Source organism: Lissotriton vulgaris, chromosome 12, assembly GCF_964263255.1.
Source record: "Lissotriton vulgaris chromosome 12, aLisVul1.2, whole genome shotgun sequence".
Lineage (NCBI taxonomy): Eukaryota > Metazoa > Chordata > Amphibia > Caudata > Salamandridae > Lissotriton > Lissotriton vulgaris.
The window spans coordinates 527,049,996-527,069,020 of NC_141700.1; positions in this window are offsets into that span (position 1 = coordinate 527,049,996).

The following is a 19,025-nucleotide window of genomic DNA, read 5'->3' on the forward strand; positions in this document are numbered from 1 at the left end:
GGGCAAAGGTCTGTAAGTTTGGGCACATTTGCAGCAAGTGTGGGGCAGGTCACCCAGCAGCGCCCTGCGTCAATAAGCCAACGGGCCAACAAGCCAGACAAGAAACAAAACGAGTAGCGCAGCCCCCCCTCCTCAGAGTTCCCCCCCCCCCACCGTTGCCAGTTCACCGCTGCAACACCAGCCAGGTCACATATCACCTCCAGCAGCTTCTCCCATTCAGGTGTCACCTGGTAAGGGCCCATCACCAATTTGCATAGACACCCTTATCCCCATGCTCAGAGCATACCCCAACACGAAAGATGGCAGAATCATAGCGGAGGGCTTAATAGATGGCTTTAAGATCCGATACTTAGGGCCAAAGATGTGCAGGGACGCCTACAATTTGAGGTCTGCCAGGGAGCTTCCGCAGGTGGTACATGAGAAGATTCTGAAGGAGAAGGTCTTGGGGAGGATAGCAGGGCCTTTTGACTCCCCTCCACTAGATAATTTCCTGGCATCCCCACTAGGGGTGGTCCCCAAAAAAGAACCTGGGGCCTTTCGCCTCATATACCACTTGTCCTACCCAGAAGGCGATTCGGTCAACCACTGGTTGGAGGAAGGAACATTCTCAGTGTCGTACTGTTCTTTTGACATGGCGGTGGACATGGTCAGGAGAGCAGGAAAGGGGGCATGGCCGGCGAAGGCAGACATAGAATCAGCCTTCCGCCTGCTCCCAGTAAACCCTGAGAGTCATCACCTACTGTGTTTTAAATGGCAGAACAAATTCTATTTCGACAAATGCATGCCAATGGGCTGCGCAGTCTCCTGCTCGTACTTTGAGGTGTTTAGCAGTTTCTTGCAGTTAGCACTCACCTGGTCGTACAACACTGTCGGAGTTACGCACTACCTGGACGACTTTCTCTTCATAGGGAAGGCGGGGACACAGGAATGCAGCACAGCACTACTTCACTTTCAGGAACTGGCCGGACGCTTGCGGGTGCCGTTGGCGCAGGGGAAAAACTGAGAGTCCAGCACAGGTACTCACTTTTCTGGGCATTGCGATGGACACGGTCCAGGGCGTGTCCAGGCTCCCGGCCGAGAAGGTACAGGCACTGCGGCTGGATATCCAGGCTCTCCTAGGCAAAGACATAGCGCCGCTAGGTGTCATTCAGAGCCTCTTAGGGAAATTGAACTTTGCAGCCAGGGTTGTGCCAGCGGGCAGATACTTCGCAAGGAGACTAGCAAGGGCCACAGCTAACGTGCGCTCGCCTATCTTTGGCAGACCACAGCTACTACATCTGTTTACTGAAATCCTCAGAGGTGGTTTTGGTTTCTGTAGGAAGCTGGCTCTGTATGTGGTGTATCAAAAATCTGATATACAGTGTAAAGATTCCAGGGGTTCCCTCATAAGTGGACATGGGCTTGCTATACAATCCCAATGTGCTCTATTATGGGGGTTAGTGTGGTTGAGCAGCCTTAGGCACACAGAGGAGTGCAAGACATTTGCAAAATTCACAAAATGATTAATAAATGACTACACGACTCAAGAAGGAGATCCACACCAATCTATAACAAGCATTTGCAATGCAATAGGTCTCCATTTCTGAAAGTTTGAGCTATTGGCGTTGCTAATAATAATGCAATGCCAATAGCTTAAACTTTCAGTAATGCGAGAACTACTGCATTGCAAATGCCTTTTTTTTAGGTCTCGCCTGTCAATGCGCTTGCGAGAATATAGGGGCTTATCCAGAGCTTATCCATCAGGCGATTCCATGCAGTGCCCGCGATAAGCAAGCTCAATGCGCAAGCGCATTGACATAAAATGCGCGTGCACATGAAATCTAGCTATCTGCCGCCAGCAGCTTCACCGCCCCCTGCTTTTATCAAAGGTTTTTTGGCCGTGTCGCATTTCTCCTCCCCCCTCCCCAAAGCAATGCCAAGAGTTTTCACTTTCACGGCCGCCAGGCCGTGTCTCTCGTTTTTCCTCCGCCACTCGCTCACCAAAGGCTGCTCACTCTCCTTCTCCCCCGCCCCCCACCCCATCCGACTTGTTTTTCTTTGATTTCACGGCCGATTTTGCGTCACACTCGCGTTTTTTCCCCGTTTTTTGTAAAAGTTATTTCGCAGACGATTTTCGTTTCACGGCCGCCAATTCTTGTTCTGTTAGCTCCTTGTTCGCCACTGACTGTATATTTTCATCTGTAAGAAACTATTTTGGCATATTTATGCATACCCCTCCCGCCTCCCACCACAGCTTGCCCCAGTGCCATCAGCAGTGCCTGCATACCCCTCCCGCCTCCCACCACAGTCTATTCCAGCACCATCGGCAGTGCCTGAATACCCCTCCCATCTCCCACCACAGCCAGCCCAAGCGCTATCGGCAATGCCTACAGACCCCTCCCGCCTCCCACCACAGCAAGGAAAACAAGGATTTTCCTAGATTCTTCGACCAAGGCAAGATGGGAGGCCTGAAATGATCCCAGGTGGAGGGCCTAACTCTGGCAAAAAGAAGCAGTCTGCTGTTATTAGTGCTTTGTTTTCAGCAGAAAAACCTTTGTGGCCTGTAAGCCTCTCTGTAATGGGCCAATACCAACATCTTTTGTCATGGCTGGGAGAAGTTGCCAAATGGGAAAAAACTCCAAATATTCTTCAAAACCCCCACCCCATTTCTAATATTCACACTGTGGATACTTTAACGCATTAGTATGGCCTCAGGGGCCAGAATAGTATGTTTGCCAATCATTTATTTGATTGTGTTTAATAGCGATTTCTTGTAAATTGCGGCTTGCAATTAAGTACGCCAACCATTGCAATTGGCCCGTATAACAGTAAGCCTTCAGGTCCAGAACTCCCAGTCCCCCTTGTTTCGTATCGAATTGTAGTTTTGTGAGTCCTATCCGTCTATGTCCCGCCCCCATAATAATTCTTTGAGGAGGGAGTCTAGCAGTTTAAACATCTGTGTTGGAATAATGATAGGTAGATTGGTGAAATAATATAACAGCCTAGGGAGCATACCCATTTTGGCAATGGCTACTCATCCTGGTACCGATATGGGCAGGGATGTCCAGAATCTTATTTGCGCTCTAAGCGCCGCAATAGCTTGGTTTAGATTTCCATCTAAAATACCTTCTGTCTCTCTGTATATCTGGATGCCCAGATATTTGAAAGTAACTGTTGCTGTTTGAAATGTCCAGTGTCCAAAATGAATTGGTTCAGCCTTTGCCGTGTCAGTAAAAAAATATACATATGATTTGTTTTCATTTAACCCGTTTAGCACGTCGAACATTCCGCCTCAGTGCGGACGTTCGATCGCGCTAACGGGATTCGGACGTCCAACGGTCGTGCGCAGCACTAGCGAGGTAGTGCACGCGACGACCGTTGGACGTTCGCAGCACGGAAGGGGTTAAGGAAAGACCTGAAAGCCACTGAAATGCATAGAAAAAGTGTGGGTATTGGGTCTTAATCCTCATTCAGATTATTGAAGTATATGAGGTCATCCGCATATGCTGAAATGATGTGTGTCTCTCTTCCTATTCGTATCCCTCTATATCCTGCCATAGTACAAAGTTGCATTCAATCATATATTTGTAGAGCTTACTAATCACCCGTGAGAGTCTCAAGGTGCTGAGCGGGGTGGGGGTGCAGCTACTGCTCGAACAGCCAGGTCAAGAGAAGTCTCCTGGAGGTCAGCAGGTCCTGGGTCTTTCGCAGCTGTGTGGGGAGGGTGTTCCATGTCTTTGCCGCGAGGTAGTAGAAGGATCTGCTGCCAGTGGAGGATCTGTGGATGGGTGGGACAGCGGCGAGGGTGAGGTCGGCGGAGCACAGCTGGCGGTTCGGGGTGTAGAAGGTGAGACGCTTGTTGAGGTAGGCTGGTCCGGTGTTGTGTAGTGCTGTCATATAGTTACTGCTTTTCTATATATTGTGTTAAGTTAGCATGAGTTTATTAAATGTTTAAACAACATATTTTCCTTCGGCTTCAGTTTGCACACGACACATAATTGTTATTGTAGCTTTCAACCTAGACGAAAGATGTGATTTATTTGAGAATAATATGTTATTGCTCTGATATCAGTTGTGCTTGGTACACTTGGTACACTGTCTGCACACTGAGAACTGCACCCTCTAAGAATAACCTAACACAAGGTTGCTGGGAGGCCTGATCCCCGCACCACATTAGACATAACACAAATAATGTTTCTGCCAACATTGGGCTCTACGCGGGTTTAAGATAGAGTTACTGAGAATGCAAAAACACACTTGATGGAGCTTCGCATGCAGAGAGTTGCTAGCTGATGATGTGATCTGCTTCGCCTGACATTTAGAGGTATGGGCCCGCCCTGCTAAAACCCAAATGAGACCTTCTTAGATATAATATAGTATGCTAAATAGGGTGTGCGAAATATAGGCGATACAGATTTCTATAGATTTAGCATTATAATATGCTATCACCGTTCGCTTACTATGGACTAGTGACTATGCTGATAACTCTGATTTTTATAATATGTATGTTGGTATTATATAAGATACTGCGTTTGAGAACCTTGCATTGAAAAATAAATATTTCAAACTTGCACGTGTGTTCTTTTACTCCCCGTTGTGGTTTGAAATGATTATAGAGTGAAAGAGTGTTCATGTGTTCCACGATACCTGAGGTACCCTAAGTTCATGTTCTGGATTGTCTAAATCATTGGGAGTTTGTTATGACCAATGAGGCACTGTAGCTAGCTTGGTAAGGGGATTTCTGATACTAAGGTGAGTTTTGGGTCACCCTAATTCACCCAGGTTCTAGATCTCTGTGCACAGTTCTGTGGGAGAACGGAAACCCTGCTACAGTGCTTTGTGGGTGAGGATTGTGAAGGTGATCCTCTTGTTGACTGGGAGCCAGTGCAGGTCATTCAGGTGGGCAGTGATGTGGGTGTGGCTGGGTATGTCGAGAATGAGGCATGCGGAGGCGTTCTGTATGAGTTGGCGTCTCTTCTGGAGTTTGGCCGTGGTTCCTGCGTAAAGGGTGTTGCCGTAGTCAGCCTGCTGCTGATGAGGGCCTGTGTGACCGTCCTTCTGGTTTCGGTGGGTATCCATCTGTAGATCTTGCATAGTATGCGAAGGGTGTTGAAGCAGGAGGAGGAGACGGCGTTGACTTGCTGCGTCATTGAGAGCGATGAGTCCAGGATGACACCCAGGTTGCGTGCGTGGTCGTTGGGGGTGGGTGCGGCTCCCAGGGTGGCTGGCCACCAAGAGTCGTCCCAGCTGAGGGGGTGGATCCGAGGAGGAGTACTTCTGTCTTGTCCGAGTTAAGTTTCAAGCGGCTGGTCTGCATCCAGCTGGCGACGGCCTTCATTCCTTTGTGGAGATTGTATTTGGCGGCGGAAGGGTTTTCGGTGTGAGAGCAGATTAGTTGCGTGTCATCGGCGTAGGAGACAAGGTTGTGTGAGCGGACAATGTTGGCGAGCGGTGCCATGTAGACATTGAAGAGGGTAGGTCTGAGGGATGATCCTTGGGGCACGCCTCAGATGATCTTGGTGGCTTCACGACCCTCTGGGTTCTATCAGTGAGGAAGGAGGTGATCCAGTCCAGGGTTTTGCCACGTAATCCTGCGTTGTGTGCGTAGGGTGTGGTGGCAGACGGTGTCGAAGGCGGCTGAGAGGTCCAGGAGGATGAGGGTAAAGTTTTAAGAAGTAGAGGTTCAAAAGTGAAGATGAATAATAAAGGTGAGAGCGGGCAACCATGTCTAGTAACCTTTGCTATTGTTTATTGTTGTGAGATGTGAACACTTGTACGTGTGCGCGCCGTGGGGTTCGTATACAGCAGTTGTACCCAATTCACAAATTCCTCCTGAATTCCAAACTTTGGGAAAGTTTGTAACCTATAGCGCCATTGCAGTCAAATGCTTGATGTAGGTCTAGGGAAATACAGCCCTGTGAATTGACGGCTGCGGGTGTATGAGACATCAATTGAGTGCATACAACAGCGCCGTCTGGCGTGTTGATTTCAAGAATAGGAGAAATTGACTGTGTATCTTTAATAATTCTAGCAAGTAGTGGGCCCGCTCTATCTGCGATTGCATGCTGCTTCTGCTTGTATAAGCGGTAATCCAAGGTACGAAGTTCTTCTAGAAGTTCAGCATGTGTTATGTGTGTCTCTCGTATCGCATCCTGACATGTCGCTTGATGCTGTTTCCTGTTCTAACTTACCTAGTCTATTTTCCACTTCTGTGATTTTGTATTTTTTTTAAGTAAAACAATGCGACTCCCCACCCTTGTGCTAATTGCCCCCCGAATCACAGTTTTAAAAGCGTCCCATTCAATTTGACATGTGCTAGCGGTGTCTTTGTTGTCAGTGAAATAATGACTATGGCCGCACAGACTGTACTATGGAACACCAGGTCCTCCAACATCGAGGGGTGCAACCTCTAGGTTGGTATTGGTGTTGGAACTTTCCCCCATAACAGTGCGACTTTTAGTGGGTTATGATATGAGGAGGTTTTGCCTAAGTACGTATTATCTTTAACATTTACAAGTAGATTCAATGAACAGAACATTCTATTTATACGGGTATGCAGCCAATGCGGTGCCGAAAAGATAGAATATTCTTTATCAGTGGGGTGCACCATGCTCCATGCATCTCCTAAACCCCAACTCTCTACCCAGGTGTTAGGGGCATCAGCCTGTTTTCTGCACCCCGTGCCCTGAACTGGGGGGTGTGTGAGCCTAGCCAGCCACTCGGGCATCCCGTGCGGTGGAGCAATGGAGGGTTTGTGAGCAGTGGGGAACGGTGAGCAGCATGGTGTCTGCACCCCAGCGAGTGCACGAATCCCCAGCTGTTGCACGGACACGCAGTGTCCGGCAGGGGAACCTGAGCGGCAATGCCGCCTTGAGTTTATGCGCCTCCACAACGGGGGTACCGCGGTCCCCACACTGTTGTCACCAGTCTCACATTGTCAATTCTGTTCAGCAGCTGCCGCAGGGTCCGCATTCAGGGTACCCAGAGGCGCACCTGACTAACTCCAGGCGCACCCTGCGGCAGCATGCCGGCCCCACAGCAGGTGGGGGCGCTTGGCGGCCACTTCTTAGTGCCCCCGGAGGTGGGGCTGCAGGGGCTTTGCTGTAGGGTACTGTTGCACACGCGTCCTGCTATGGGCACAAGCGGGCGGAGTCCTCGTGTCTGCTGGTGACCCCAGCGTGACAGCCTGGTAGCGCGTACAGCATTTAGAGGGGGCAGGTTAAAGGTCCCCGGCTGGATCCTGGTTGGAGCAGGGCTTGGGGGAGACTTTTCTCCCGCGGGCCCTTTGCGGTTAACAGGGCCCTGACAGGATCTCGTGGGAGGGCTCACATGTTTTTTACCTCATTCCCTTGCAGGAGATTATTAAGCCAGAGTTACAGCTGTGTTGCAAAGCTTTTTCCTGTAAGGTACTGCTGAATGCTGATAACGTGTACTGTTTTGCCATCCGCAGAATAACATATAGAGAGGGAGAGAGGGAGCAGGTGCTCACCCTGAAGTAAAGCAAGCAGCTGGACAACGCAACAGAGTCACAGAGGTACTTAAAAGGGGATATCATCAGGGAATACACACTGGTGAGAAAGGGTTCGGTGGGCATGGGCTGACCTACAGCAAGGAAGTACTACGGAACAAAGTTAGTCACACCGAAACGAGTGGCTGGAGTGACTGGGGCCCCGGCTCGCACTATCGCAGAAGCAGTAAGGGTGCAAGGAGGCAGGGCTGACGCAATGGGGGGGGGGGGGCAGGGCAGGGTGCCTGAGGTTTATCAAGCCGGTGTGCAAGTCACGGCGGATTCTGGAAGGTAACGGAATTGTCTCAGGTCAATACCACTCTCCGGCCGACCAACAAGGAGTTCCCGCCGGAGCCGCCAGTCCAGAAGGACTCCCCCCCCCCCCCCCCCCCCCCCCCACGAGCAGCAGCATCGGTGGTTATACAGGTGGTCCCGCCCCCGTCAGGCACGGTTATCAACACGAACACTGAGAAATTCGGTAAGATGATGGACTCAATGTTGAGCATCTTGGATGACTTTAAATCCCGATTTGTAGAATCAGTACGTACTACTACGCCTATGGCTGTGCCTGCTACAGAGGGGAGTGCACCATCCATTGTTGAAGTGAGGGGAGAAGCGCCTGACAGGGCGAGTACCCCGCAAGCACGGGAGCCTAGGGCCGAGGCAGCGACAAGGTCTCAGCAGGGGGGTTTGGCGCAGTCTCTCGTAGAGCCGGATCCCATGGGGCCCAAGCCGGCAGCAGCGGCTCAACACCAAGGGTGCTAGCAGTTCCTGCTACCACAGCACAGCGACCTGCAACCCCCCCCCCTTCCCACCATCAGTCAAGTGGTCACAGTTACAACACACGCTGGGGGATCTTTGGACGCTAACAAGTCAGCGGTACCGACAGAGTCACGCATGGGGGGAGACAGGTTCGACAGCGCCGCTCGTCACAGTAGCAGCACTTAAATCAGGTCGGTGCTCCCTGGCCTGGGAAGTGCCTCTGGCGGCAAAAGAGGGTATATGGAGGCGTGAATTTGTGGACATCTTTACCCTACTCATGCATGGGGTAGAGAGACTAGATACCAGGAGGATGGGGGCTAAGGAGGAAGACAAAAGGTCAAATTTCAGAATTGGCTGGAGAAAACAATTAAAGAATTGGGGCGACGCTTTCACTATATTGGCAGCAGTGGTGTCGGAAAAATTCCCAGAGCAGGCCCCCGCCATGTGGCAGTACTCTAGCGTAATACATGAAGAGGCTGAAACAACGGGGTATCGGGTGGTACAATTACGATTGAGATTTCAGAAAGAGAATGGCTATGTGTCCAGATTTGAACTGGGATCAATAGGAGATCCAGCTCTGGGTGGAGAACATGGGGAAGTTCACAGCAGACGTCAAGGGCACTTCAAAATATAGGAAGGGACAGGGAAGCGTCAGGGGTCAGAAACATCCTACTAGGCATCCTTTCCGTCAGTCCTTTCGAACTGACGGAAAGTCCGAGGATGCGCCATCAAGGAAGGGGGGGCAAACGTTTCACCTCAAATTCTTGTCGAATGTACAGCGCAGGTTTCTGCTCTCGGGCAAAGGTCTGTAAGTTTGGGCACATTTGCAGCAAGTGTGGGGCAGGTCACCCAGCAGCGCCCTGCGTCAATAAGCCAACGGCCAACAAGCCAGACAAGAAACAAAACGAGTAGCGCAGTCCCCCTCCCCAGAGTCCCCCCCCCCCCCCCCCCCCCACCATTGCCAGTTCACCGCTGCGACACCAGCCAGGTCACATACCACCTCCACCAGCTTCTCCCATTCAGGTGTCACCTGGTAAGGGCCCATCACCAATTTGCATAGACACCCTTATCCCCATGCTCAGAGCATACCCCAACACGAAAGATGGCAGAATCATAGCGGAGGGCTTCATAGATGGCTTTAAGATCCGATACTTAGGGCCAAAGATGTGCAGGGACGCCTACAATTTGAGGTCTGCCAGGGAGCTTCCGCAGGTGGTACATGAGAAGATTCTGAAGGAGAAGGTCTTGGGGAGGATAGCAGGGCCTTTTGACTCCCCTCCACTAGATAATTTCCTGGTATCCCCGCTAGGGGTGGTCCCCTAAAAAGAACATGGTGCCTTTCGCCTCATATACCACTTGTCCTACCCAGAAGGCGATTCGGTCAACCACTGGTTGGAGGAAGGAACATGCTCAGTGTCGTACTGTTCTTTTGACATGGCGGTGGACATGGTCAGGAGAGCAGGAAAGGGGGCATGGCTGGCGAAGGCAGACATAGAATCAGCCTTCCGCCTGCTCCCAGTAAACCCTGAGAGTCATCACCTACTGGGTTTTAAATGACAGACCAAATTCTATTTCGACAAATGCATGCCAATGGGCTGCGCAGTCTCCTGCTCGTACTTTGAGGTGTTTAGCAGTTTCTTGCAGTGGGCACTCACCTGGTCGTACAACACTGTCGGAGTTACGCACTACCTGGACGACTTTCTCTTCATAGGGAAGGCGGGGACACAGGAATGCAGCACAGCACTATTTCACTTTCAGGAACTGGCAGGACGCTTGCGGGTGCCGTTGGCGCCGGGGAAAAACTGAGAGTCCAGCGCAGGTACTCACTTTTCTGGGCATTGCGATGGACACGGTCCAGGGCGTGTCCAGGCTCCCGGCCGAGAAGGTACAGGCACTGCGACTGGATATCCAGGCTCTCCTAGGCAAAGACATAGCGCCGCTAGGTGTCATTCAGAGCCTCTTAGGGAAGCTGAACTTTGCAGCCAGGGTTGTGCCAGCGGGCAGAGTCTTCGCAAGGAGACTAGCAAGGGCCACAGCTAACGTGCCCTCGCCTATCTTTGGCAGACCACAGCTACTACATCTGTTTACTGAAATCCTCAGAGGTGGTTTTGGTTTCTGTAGGAAGCTGGCTCTGTATGTGGTGTATCAAAAATCTGATATACAGTGTAAAGATTCCAGGGGTTCCCTTATAAGTGGACATGGGCTTGCTATACAATCCCAATGTGCTCTATTAGGTGGGTTAGTGTGGTTGAGCAGCCTTAGGCACACAGAGGAGTGCAAGACATTTGCAAAATTCACAAAATGATTAATAAATGACAACACGACTCAAGAAGGAGATCCACACCAATCTATAACAAGCATTTGCAATGCAATAGGTCTCGCATTTCTGAAAGTTTGAGCTAGTGGCGTTGCTAATAATAATGCAATGCCAATAGCTTCAACTTTCAGTAATGCGAGAACTACTGCATTGCAAATGCCTTTTTTTTAGGTCTCGCCTGTCAATGTGCTTGCGAGAATATAGGGGCTTATCCAGAGCTTATCCATCAGGCGATTCCATGCAGTGCCCGTGATAAGCAAGCTCAATGGCAAGCGCATTGACATAAAATGCGCGTGCACATGAAAGCCAGCCATCTGCCGCCAGCAGCTTCACCGCCCCCTGCTGTTATCAAAGGTTTTTCGGCCGTGTCGCATTTCTCCTCCCCCCTCCCCACAGCAATGCCAAGAGCTTTCACTTTCACGGCCGCCAGGCCGTGTCTCTCGTTTCTCCTCCCCCACTCGCTCATCAAAGGCTGCTCACTCTCCTTCTCCCCCGCCCCCACCCCATCCGACTTGTTTTTCTTTCAGTTCACGGCCGATTTTGCGTCACACTCGCGTTTTTTCCCCGTTTTTTTAAAACTATTATTTCGCGGACGATTTTCATTTCACATCCGCCAATTCTTGTTCTGTTAGCTCCTTGTTCGCCACTGACTGTATATTTTCAACTGTAAGAAACTATTTTGGCATATTTACAGAAGATCGGCGGTGCCTGCAGCCGCCTCCCACTACAGCCAGCCCAAGCGCTATCGGCAATGCCTACAGACCCCTCCCGCCTCCCACCACAGCCTGCCCCAGCGCCATCGGCAGTGCCTGCATACCCCTCCCGTCTCCCACCACAGCCTGCCCCAGCGCCATCGGCAGTGCCTGCATACCCCTCCCACCACAGCCTGCCCCAGCGCCATCGGCAGTGCCTGCATACCCCTCCCGCCTCCCAACACAGCCTGCCCCAGCGCCATCGGCAGTGCCTGCATACCCCTCCCGCCTCCCACCAAAGCCTGCCCCAGCGCCATCGGCAGTGCCTGCATACCCCTCCCATCACAGCCTGCCCCAGCGGCTGTGGCGGGAGGAGTCTGTAGGCATTGCCGCTGGGGCAGGCTGACCCAGCGCCATCGGCAGTGCCTGCATACCCCTCCTGCCTCCCACCACAGCCTGCCCCAGCGCCATCGGCAGTCCCTGCAGACCCCTCCCGCCTCCGAACACAGCATGCCCTAGCGCGAGATGCGTGAGATTCGGCACCTCACGCGAGATGCGTGAGATTCGGCAGGGCACGCGAGATGCGTGAGATTCAGCGCCTCACGCGAGATGCGTGAGAATCGGCACCTCACGCGTGATGCGTAAGGTTCGGCACCTCACGCGCGATGCGTGAGGTCCGGCGCCTCACACGCGATGCGTGAGGTTCGGAGCCTCACGCGTGAAGCGTGAGGTTCGGCACCTCACGCGAGATGCGTTAGGTCCGGCACCTCACGCGTGATGCGTGAGGTCCGGCACCTCACGCGTGATGCGTGAGGTTCGGCACCTCACGCGAGGTGCGTGAGGTCCGGCACCTCACACGTGATGCGTGAGGTTCGGCACCTCACGCGTGATGCGTGAGGTTCGTCACCCCACCCACCTCACGCGAGATGCGTGAGGTTCGGCACCTCACGCGAGATGCGTGAGGTTCAGCACGTCACGCGAGATGCGTGAGGTTCGGTACGTCACGCGAGATGCGTGAGAAATGGCACCTCACGCGAGATGCGTGAGGTTCGGCACCTCACGCAAGATGCGTGAGAAACGGCACGTCACGCGAGATGCGTGAGGTTCGGCACCTCACGCGAGATGCGTGAGGTTCGGCACCTCACGCGAGATGCGCGAGGTTCGGCACCTCACGCAAGATGCGTGAGAAATGGCACGTCACGCAAGATGCGTGAGGTTCGGCACCTCACGCGAGATGCGTGAGGTTCGGCACCTCACGCGAGATGCGTGAGAAACGGCAGCTCACGCGAGATGCGTGAGAAACGGCACCTCACGCGAGATGCGTGAGGTCGGCACCTCAAGCAAGATGCGTGAGAAACGGCAGCTCACGCAAGATGCGTGAGAAACGGCACCTAACGCGAGATGCGAGAGGTTCGGCACCTCACGCGAGATGCGTGAGGGTCGGCACCTCACGCGAGATGCGTGAGGGTCGGCACCCCACGCGAGATGCGTGAGAAATGGCACCTCACGCGAGATGCGTGAGGTTTGGCACCTCGCCCGAAATGCGTGAGGTTTGGCACCTCACCCGAAATGCGTGAGGTTTGGCACCTCAACCGAGATGCGTGAGGTTCGGCCCCTCACCCGAGATGCGTGAGGTTCGGCACCTCACCCGAGATGTTGAGGTTCGGCACCTCAGCCGAGATGCGTGAGGTTTGGCACCTCACCCGAGATGCGTGAGGTTTGGCACCTCACCCAAGATGCGTGAGGTTCGGCACCTCACCCGAGATGCGTGAGGTTCGGCACCTCACGCGAGATGCGTGAGGGTCGGCACCTCACGCGAGATACGTGAGGTTCGTCACCACCCCCACCTCACGCGAGATGCGTGAGTTCGGCACCTCACGCGAGATGCGTGAGGGTCGGCACCTCACGCGAGATGTGTGTGGTTTGGCACCTCACGCGAGATTCGTGTGGTTCGGCACCTCACGCGAGATGCGTGAGGTTTGGCACGGGGCGTGCCTACAATGATGTCAGCGGCCGCGCCCAGGTCCCCGTGCTCACTATTCAGCGTCTTTTGGTGAAGGAGGAAGAGGATCTTGGGGCTCTGTTTCTCTGCGAGGCCAGCTTTCTTCTTTTGATCGGTGGAGAGTTCTGGGTGCCTGAAGACTGCTACAACGCTCGCTGAGCTGCAGGAGGAGTTTAGAATCTGCGGAGACTTCTCTTCTTGATGGGCTCCCAGTTAGGCTAGCTTTTGGGGGGATTACCTGTCGCTAACCCAGATTCAGAAGTAGAGTCAATCCATCAATCAGGAGTTTGTTAAAGCGCAAATACTCACCCGTAAGGGTCTCAAGGCGCTAGGGGTGGGGGGGTGCAAGTTCCATTCCATCAAGGAGGGGGTCTTTCGAAGAGCCAGGTTTTGAGGTTTCTTGAGAAGATGGGGAGCGATGTTGTCTGTCTGAGGTGGAGCAGAAGGGCGTTCCATGCTTTGGCCGCGAGGAAGGAGAAGGAGCGGCCTCCCGATCTGGTCTTTCTGGTGCGGGGAACCACGGCGCAGGAGAGCTGGGCTGATCGTAGGGTCCTTTGGGGTGCCTGGAATTTGAGCCGGCTGTTCAGCTATGCTGGTCCGATGCTGTGGAGGGCCTTGTGTGCGTGGGTGAGCATCTTAAAGGTGATTCTCGCCTCGACGGGGAGCCAGTGGAGTGTGCGCAGGTGCTGGGAGATGTGGCAGTGTTTTGGCAGGTTGAGGACCAGTCTTGCGGCGGCGTTCTGGACGTTCTGTAGCTTGCGGATGAGGTTTTTGTTTATTCCGGCGTAGAGTGCGTTGCCGTAGTAGAGTCTGCTGGTGATCAGGGCATGAGTGACTGTCTTTCGGTGTTCGAGGGGGATCCATTTGAAGGTCTTACGAAGGAGGCGGAGGGTGTGGAAGCAGGAAGATGAGACAGAGTTGATCTGGCGATCCATTTTGAGCTCGGAGTCCAGGATGATTCCCAGGTTGCGTGCGTGGTCTGTGGGGGTTGGCGGGTTTCCGAGGGCGGTGGGCCACCAGGTGTCGCTCCATGCATCGGGGTTTGGGCCCATGATGAGTACTTCTGTTTGTTGGTGTTTAGTTGTAGGCAGCTGTTTTTCATCCATTTGGCGACGGCTTCCATGCCTTCTCGAAAGTTGCGTCTGGCGGTGTTGGGCTCGTTGGATAGGGAGAGGATGAGCTGGGTGTCGTCTGCGTATGACACGATGTTGAGTCCGTAGGTTCTGACGATGGGGGCAAGTAGAGCCATGTAGACGTTGAAGAGCGTCGGGCTGAGGGAGGAGCCCTGGGGGACTCCGCAGGTGGTAGGTGTGGGGTCTGAGACGAAAGGGGGGAGTCTGACCCGTTGCGTCCTGCCGGAGAGGAAGGAGCAGAGCCAGTCGAGAGCCTTGTCCTGGATTCCTGCGTCATAGAGTCTGCGTATTAGGGTGCGGTGGGAGACTGTGTCGAACGCCGCTGATAGGTCTAGGAGGATGAGGGCTACTGTTTCTTCTTTGTCCAGTTTAGTGCGGATGTCTGTTGCGGCGAGGAGGGCGGTTTCCGTACTGTGGTTTTTTCTGAAGCCGGATTGGGAGGAGTCGAGGATGTTGTGTTCTTCAATGAATGTGGCGAGTTGGCTGTTGATGGCTTTCTCGATGACTTTCGCTGGGAAAGGGAGCAGGGAGATGGGTCTGTAGTTTTTGAGGTCGGTGGGGTCCGCTGAGGGTTTCTTTAGGAGGGGGTTGACCTCGACGTGTTTTCAGTCGTCGGGGAACGAGGCGGTCGCCAGGGAGCGGTTGATGGCGTGGTGGAGCATGGGTGCGATGGTATCGGCGGTGGACACTTGTATGGCATTACTTGCTTCATTGCGAAAAATTCTACCCTTGCTCCCGGTACAGGCCAGACCAGAGGTAGTGCGGAGCATAATTTTAAGTCGTCTCGACTACTGCAACGCACTGCTGCTGGGGGCACCAGTTACTCTGCTAGGAAAACTCCAACGAGTACAGAATTTTGCTGCCAAACTGGCACTCTCGCGACGCCGCCTGGACTCTTCTGCCAAGGCACTAAGGGACCTCCATTGGTTGCCAATCTCTCAACGGGTGAACTTCAAAGCTTTGTGTTTGGTTTTTAGGGCTCTACACGGACAAGGCCCGTCTCCTCTGCAGGACCTTTTCTCATGGTACATCCCTCCAAGACCACTCCGGTCAGCCTCGGCTTACTTGGTGGTAGTACCCAAGTTTCTGAGGTCCCGGATGGGTGGTCGGTCCTTCAGGTTTACCGCAGCGCGGCTGTGGAATTCTCTACCGCTAGGCCTGAGGGGCCTGGAAGATTTTTCTTCCTTTAAAAAAGCATTAAAGACCCATCTGTTCCCCAGAACAATGTAAATAGATTGGAAGCTGGAAACATCATGTATTGTGTCATAAAAGTCTAAGCACCAGGATGCCAGTCGGGTGACAGTTATAGCGCTATAAAAGAACGCCTATACATACATACATACATACATATCGCATGTAAATTATACTTAGGTATTTAAATGTTGCCTGTCTCTGCCGGCTTCGGAGTGAGGGGGATTTCGTTAAGGAGGCGGGTTTCAGAGGGGTGAAGAAGAAGCTCTCTAGTCTGGGGGTTGAGGTGGTTTGTGTTGCGCCACGCGCCGGGTCTCCTTTACCCTGTCACCTGGGATGCTCAGCTCATGCATGCCTCCTTGTGCGCCGGCTCGGGTCCGTTGACAGTAGCGTGCAGGTGCTTGGTGCTTCTATGGATGCTCTGAGCTCTTCTTGCGGCTGCGTTTGGCAACCCGTGCCTGACTGTGATGGGGCAGGTGGGACTGCGATGTCGCCGTGCCACCTGCCCTTGCTCTGGGAAGAGATGGTCCTGTGCAGTGAGAGCGCTCACGCCTGATTCTTGGTTTCCCGTTCCGACTTCCTTCCCATGTGGTGAGTGCCATTGTGCATGTGCATACATAATAATTAAAAATGAAAACAATATAACATCGAATAAACTCTGAAGACTGTACATTGTTGGCACGTTCCTTGGGTTGCCTTAAATAAGGACCTCTGTGACTGTGTGTAAATGAGTTGTAACATTTAACCCAATTCAGCTGAAAATACAGTCATGCTTTGCATTCTGTATAAAAGTTCAGAGTAAATAAAGTGCGAGTTTCTCTCATCCGTTTGTGGCAGTAGTTTGTATGTTTGTTTCCATCTCTCATAGTCATAGTGCCAGTAAGCAGGCACAAACGCGTGTCTCGTTAATTCACTGACACAAGAGAACTGGCGTTCCCCTGCACACCGAACAAGTAGGGACATCAGAGGAGTGACTGGCCTCTGACTAGACACAAACTTGTCAGCACCAGCACCTTCGTCACTCGCCTGATTCACACAGTTTAGCTCAGTCATGCTGGTGCCAAATTGTATATTTGGGAGTGAGAGGATAAGGAGGGGCTGACGATCGACGGAGTGTTGAAAACAGTATCTGCGATAGGTTAAACATTAATTAAAATAAGTTTAAATGGCGTCACTGGAGTCAATTGAGAGGGCTGCTACGGTTTGCTTGGCGAGCACGTTATGTAAACAGCTCCGTGTGAGTGCACCTCCGACCCAGCAAGAACTCCCTCAGTTCGGAGTGACACTGGACCAACAGGGCAATTGGAGCCACTGGGGGTTGAGTCATGTGTTATTTATTGATAAATTCACTCGGAATACGTGGAACAGCCAGGGTCGGACTAGCACAGCAAATACATCTGGGCATTAAAATGAAAGTGGCCCTCATTAGCGTGTTTCAGCTGAAAAAAAAAGTATCCCACATTTTCAAATCTGGGCAGTTTTCATCGCATAAATTTACCCTGTATATGTAGTTGCAAGGTATGGAATATACAATGCATTGGTGCCCGCTGCAGGCAAAATTTGCTGTAATACCTGTTTTGTGTTTTCATTCCATTTGAAGCTACTCATAAGCTAAGCCTCTAACACTGCATGATGGTTTCACAAAATGAATATTTTCTAAAATATGTGATCACTTTATGAACATGCTGAGTTCACTTTCACATAGCGCGCTGCATTAGTTTTGATGTGGGGTTGGTTTCTATTCTTTGTACGGTACTGTGTGGTGTTTGTTCCTGTATTTTTTTCTCCACCGCCAATTTTACGCCACACCAATTTCAAATGTCACCAGCCGCCACTGGTGACTCTGTCCGCAGATCGCGAACTATTACAGCTACGACAAGGGAATAGAGACCTTATTTCCTATTTGTCACATTTCAATAGGTTAATTGCAGAAACCTCGTGGCCTGAAGAAAAGAGGGCAGCACTCTTTTATCAAGGGTTAAAAGATGATCTGAAAGACGTTCTTGCGCAAATCGATCCTCAACCAACTACTTGTTCAGAGTTAGTCAATCTAACTTTACGTCTGGATCATAGACTGTCCGAAAGAAGAACTGACAGGAAAAAATATGATAAATCAAGTTGGAAGTTCGACAGTAAACCCAGAAATCAACTTAGTAGTTCAGAAACAACTACAGAACCAATGGAAATCGGGACTCTTAGGCAACCATTGTCTAAAGATGAAAAAGATAATAGACGTAAAAATGGCCAATGTCTTTATTGTGGTGGAAAGGGACATTTCGTGAAAGATTGCACAATAAAACCTAAAGGTAAGACTGTGAGTGCTAACAAGTCTGTGGCTGTGACTACAACTGAGCAAACGTCGGGAAACTATTGTGCCCAAGATGTTTAGAAGGGGATCTCTTGGGAACCATCGCCTTCCCTTCAATAAATTCCTGTGTATCCAACTACAAATCCCACTTCCGTTTGGCAGTACAAATTCAGTTGACATCAAAAATATACCAAATGGAAGTCCTAATAGACTCAGGCGCAATAGGGAATTTCGTAGATTTTGAAACAACTCAACGGTTACAAATTGCTTGTGAGAAAAAGGTCACTCCAGAAATTGTGCAAGCAGTAGATGGCAAAATGTTGTCTTTTTTTTTTAAACCTTTATTTATGTAGCAATTAGGAACAGTACATCTCTTACTTATGGAACACAGACATACATGGTACAGATCTGCAATGGCTGGACAATACTGGGTGACTTTTCTAGCGGGCTAGGCATCAATGTCAATTCTCATTAGCACATCAATATTCACAATGCGTAACGTGCAGTAATACATCCATCCTAAAAACAGGTAGGGGCCAGCAATTATAACAATGATGTCATACTTGGTGCAGCATGTATCATAGCAGATCACTTAGTCCACGTGATATCATCAGGTCGTTAGGGAACACAAAACAGTCCTCAGCGGACACTCCTGCACATTCAGATCAGAAGCGACCCATTTCCCAGCAGGGCAGGCCGAGCCCCTCAATCTCCATTATATGAAGGGCCCAGTCTCATATCCCAATGGTGTGTATAGATCACAGTGTTGTACACCCAGCTATTTTTGGTATGTGGATCAGTCAATGTGCTTGATTATGACAACATTTTACCATCTTAAAACGCCGACAAGGGGTAGCCCACCTGCGCCCTGATCTACAACGTCTAAGGAACCTTCATTTCGCGGCTGCGCAGTGTAATGTGTTGCCAGTATGCCCCTTAGCGATCTCAGTATAGCCGCATAGCAGTAATAGGACTACTCCTGAGGGCCGTCAGCAGTACGGGCGAAGCCCCGCCCGCATCCCCAGTGGTTTACAACCTAATCCTTAGACAGCTCCCTGATCAGGATCCTCCCCTCAGACTATCATCATCAGAGCTCCCACTCTGGTTCGCTTGAGACAGCCAATAGAGCTGTAG